This window comes from Monodelphis domestica, chromosome 1 (assembly GCF_027887165.1).
Source record: "Monodelphis domestica isolate mMonDom1 chromosome 1, mMonDom1.pri, whole genome shotgun sequence".
Taxonomy (NCBI): domain Eukaryota; kingdom Metazoa; phylum Chordata; class Mammalia; order Didelphimorphia; family Didelphidae; genus Monodelphis; species Monodelphis domestica.
In genome coordinates, this window is record NC_077227.1 from 456549068 (window position 1) to 456554073 (window position 5006).

The following is a 5006-nucleotide window of genomic DNA, read 5'->3' on the forward strand; positions in this document are numbered from 1 at the left end:
ACATTAATCCTTAGACCGTTATATTCTCCCATTTCATCCTCACCACCCGCCTGGGAGGTGTGTCCTAGGGGGTCATCAGTCCCATTTTACAGATGAGGAAATTGGCTCAGGGAGAACTGTTGACTTACCTGCAATAACAGAGCTAGTAGATGGCAGAACTGGGTCTCCATCGGAAATCTTCTGAGTTCTGGGCCAGTATTATTTCTGCTCTTTTAGCTTTGCCAAGTTCCTTCAGCTTCTGACTCTTCCTCCATCGTTTTCTTCTTATCTACCTACCTCAGGTCCTGCCCCCTCTGTCCCACTCTGTGGTATCTTTTAAGCTTTCCAAGGTAGGATTACAGCCCATTTAGAACTTTGCCCTGGAGACCCAACCTAGTTATAGTCACATTAGAATTATTGTAGGGTTTAAAGTAGGAAGGGATCTTAGAAAGCAACAAACTCTCTCTCCCTCCCTCCTTTCCTCTCTCTCTCTCTCTCTCTCTCTCTCTCTCTCTCTCTCTCTCTCTCTCTCTCTCTCTCTCTCTCTCTCTCTCTCTCTCTGTCTCTCTCTCTCTCCCTCCCTTTCTCTTCCTCTCTCTGTCTCTCTCTGTCTCTCTCTCTGTCTCTCTCTCTGTCTCTCTCTCTCTCTCTCTCTCCCTCCCTCTCTCTTCCTCTCTCTCTCCCTCCCTCCCTCCCTTCTTCTCTCTCTCTCTCTCTCCCTCCTTTCCTCCCTCCTTCTCTCTCTCTCTCTGTCTCTCTCTCTCTCTCCCTCCCTCTCTCTTCCTCTCTCTCTCCCTCCCTCCCTCCCTTCTTCTTCTTCTTCTCTCTCTCTCTCTCCCTCCTTTCCTCCCTCCTTCTCTCTCTCTCTCAAAATTGAGGTGACATGTCTCAAAGAAATGGCATGATAACAATTACACTAATAGTAGTAAGGAAAAAAAGCTGGGATTCAAACAGCCCCTGATTTCAAATCCAGTACTCTTTCCACCATACATTCCTCCCTGATTATTCACTAACCTTAACTAATCTATTAACTAACTAATTCAAAAGATGCCTGTTTAATCAGATTCCCTTCCCCTCTAGCTCCAACCCAAATACCCCAAGTCTCTATTTCCCCATCTTCAGGAAAGCTTATGCTCCTATAAACATTTCCAGAAGCTTTATCAGATGCTGGAAAATGTTCAGGTTCAGGCAGCAACCTGCACACCTGCCTTCCCTCTAGTGATATTAGTTGAGCTGGGGTCCTCAGCTCAGCCTGTCAGTCAGTCACCTTCCTACTCCATCCACTCCCATCTCATCTTCACAAGGGGTGTTGGCTGACACATTGATGCTTGGAGCTGGTCCCCTTCCCTCCCTTCCTTGGATATTCCCCATCTGTCAAGGACTTAAGTTTGGCTTGGGGAAGCTGCATCATCTGTATCTTTCCCACCGAAGCTCCCTACACATACACATGTATCCGGCTTCCTTTCCTGAAATTGAAACCCCTCTCACTGATCTCATCCTGCTGGAGCATGTGAGCTATTGCATGTGATTATGTTAGGGTTTGCATGTGTGAGGATGAGCAGGAGAGACCCAGAGGATGGACCTTGATTTAGTCTGCAATCTACAAAGAGACCAATTATTTCCAGAAGTCTGCTTCAAGAATTCAGAGAACCATAGTGGGAAAATAGTGGGACGACTGCCTCTCTAGGGTAAAGTTTGTAGAGTTAGGAAAGAAGAAACAACAACTGTTTAATGCTGTGTGTCGTGTGCAAAGATGTGAATTGTTATATTTTGATCTGTCCTTGTGCTTTGAAGTCTGGTAAAAATAACTTGTATCTTCTTAAAAATTGTGGTTGTTTTGATTTCTTTGTACTCCTTTCAAAACTTCCCTATATCTATTTCCTCATCTTTCAAATGAGAGAATTGGACTAGAGAATCTCTGGGATCCCTCCCAACTCTTATTATTTCTTGTTGTTCTTGGGCCTCATTGACCTCTCTTTATAGCTCATTCAATCATTATCGTGGACGGCATTGTATTATTATTGATCTTTTTCATAAAAGGAGGAAGTCGAACTAGCTTACTGGTAATGTGACCTTCAGGGACTAATATTCCAAGTTCCAAGTGTTTTGTCTTCACAGTGATACATACAGGTTCTTTAAGAAGTAGGATAATCTATCTTTATCTCCCACAGTGCCAAGTTTAGGGCTGGTACCTAGTAGCTATTAAAAAAAATTACTAAAGGGGGCAGCTGGGTGGCTCAGTGGATTGAGAGCCAGGTCTAGAGATGGGAGGTCCTAGGTTCAAACGTGACCTCAGACACTTCCTAGCTGTGTGACCCTGGGCAAGTCACTTAACCCCCATTGACCAATACATAGTATTGATTCTAAGACAGAGGGTAAGGTTTTAAGAAAAATTACTAAAGAAAATATTACTCTTATTAAGGTGGATGGTTCATCAGATCAATCTGTTATTGTGTATGTGAGGGTATGAGCACACATCTCATGATTGTAAAAGAACATTGGGCCTGCAGGATGGGTTTCATGGATGGCCACTACAAAAACAAGGACCCCAGTAACCTCTTCAAAACTCCGAAAAGCTCAAAGTTTATTTTGCTTCCTCTTGACACTAACCACCCTGTCCCTATTTTTCGAAGAGATCTGGAGCTCGCTATCAGCCATGCATTCTTTCTATCCCTGATCCCTTAGGATTGAGTAATTTCCCATAAACAAAGAAAGTTCTCTTTTAGGTCCCTGACCTCTTCAGATTCTTTAGCCCTTCTGTGTTCCTATCTTTTGTGTGGTCTTTGTTGCTTTCCAATAGCCCAAGTCCTCACTGTCTAATAAACCCCAGTTTCCATTGAAGCTTTTCACCCCTTCCTCCTTCTATGGCTTTCCTTATCCTGGTTTTTCTCCCTGATCTCTCCCAGGTCTGTAAGTTTATTTTTTTGGCTTAGGAAAAGGAAAAAATCATACCATTTTAGAGCTGAGAATGACCTCAGGGCTCATTTAATTCAACCCTTACTCAAACCAGGAATCTTGTCTACATTCCCACAAGAAATCATTTAGGCTCTGCTCGAGAGACCTCCAACTCTCTAGGGACAGTTTGTTATTCAGTTGTTTTTCAAGTCACATCTGATTCTTTGTGACCCTGTTTGGACTTTTCTTGGCAAAAATACTGGAGTGGTTTGCCATTTCCTGCTCTGGCTCATTTGACAGATGAGGAAACTGAAAAAGGAAAAAAAAAACAGAGTTAAGTGACTCACCCAGGATCACACAGCTACTAAGTGTCTGAGGGCAGATTTGAACTCTGTTCTTCATGACTCCAGCCAGGCCCAGAAGTCTAGCCACTTTGCCACTTAGCTGCCTCACTGGGGACAGAATGGTTCAGTTGGACAGCTTTACTGTCATGAGTCAATCAAATGTTGAGGTTGAAGGGAAGACCCTGGTAGCTGGGAGTCAGTTCTTCCCATCTTGTCTCAGTTACCACACAGAAAGGTGAACTCTGTTCCCTTCTGTATAGATTAACCTACTTTGATCTCAGAACCACAAGATCATAGATTTAGAGATAGAAGAAGCCTTAGAGGTTATCTAGTCTAAGTCCCACCTTTTATAGATGAGAAATCCCAGAGAGCTCTGGGATAATTCATCCTTACCAGAGCAGGATGATCATCAGGCTGTTGATGAAGAAATAGATTTCTTGGGCATTTTTAGCATCAAAGAATATCAGATATGGAAGAACCTCAAATGTCAAAGCAAGAAAAGACTAGAACACAAAATATCAGACTTAAGTGGGACTTTAAAACAGAATATTAGAAAGGGAGGGGATTTTAGGAATAATCTAATCCAACCCTCTTATTTTATAGTTAAAAAAACTGAGGCCCTAAAATCATAGCTGGCATATTTACCTTGTTTCTAGTCAGTCAGCAGACATAATTAGCTCAAAGCAAAGGCATATACTGAAATTGCATCATAAGAAAAGCAACCAAAAAATACACCACCCCCATAAACTTGGGGTGAACTGTATCAGAGACATATCATTAGGAAGAGTAGACATACATAGGAGTGGAGAAGTTCATTTAGGCACTTAACCAAGGCAATTTACACTCCCGGTGCCAAAGAACCCTTTTCCCTCCAATGTCTTTTCATGATATTTGGTATGGCAGGACCCCTCAGGGCATGGTTTCTCTGTTGAATCACTCACTTTATTGGGCCCCCTGAGTTCTCTTCAGGGCTAGGTATGGTAAATTATGGTTCTCACTGATGCCAACTTTGGGTTCAATTCACATCCTGCCTGTGCACTTTGGGGAAGAGCCGGAGGACCCCCCCCCCACCCCCATCTAGCACCAACCTTAGCTACAACCTTGACGTTGGAGTCTTCCATCTCCTAAACAAGGTGCCAGCTTTAGGCCCTTTATGCCTCTTTCCCAGATTAGGACTAAGGAACAAAAATGCATGCCTCCACTTTCTAGAACCAAATCATTGCTTCTGTTGATTTCCAGATGCAATTCTCCAGAGTAGCCTTGGTATTATTTATCATTGCTCTTCAGGGAAACTAGGCAGCTTTCAACCACAACTTGGGGAGGAACTAGAAGAGATTTACTGGATTGATTCCTCTTCAGCTCTGAGGCTGTCTAGTGGGTGGTACCTACTTCCTCCTTTCCAGTATCTCATTGAGCAGTAGGCAGAAAGGATCTAGGGATAAGTGGATTAGAGAGTTAATCATATGTTGGCTATTCGATGTCAGGAGGAAAAAAAAGTCACATTATTGGTGGAGTCTGTGTTTTGGTCTTTCTGAGCAGCCCAGGATGAGACACCAGATGTCAAACTTCTAAGGGGCATTTAGGGGGCTCTGTGGATAGAGAGCCAGGACTGAAGATGGGAGCTCCTGGGTTCAAATGTGAACTCAGCTTCGGGAAGAAGGCAAGTCACTTAACCCCAATTACCTAGTCCTTACCAGATGGAAGTGTTAACTTGGGAAAAAACACAGAACTACTAAAGTAGTCAGAAAAACCAAGTCTTTAATCAGGAAAGGGATAGGCCCAAATTCA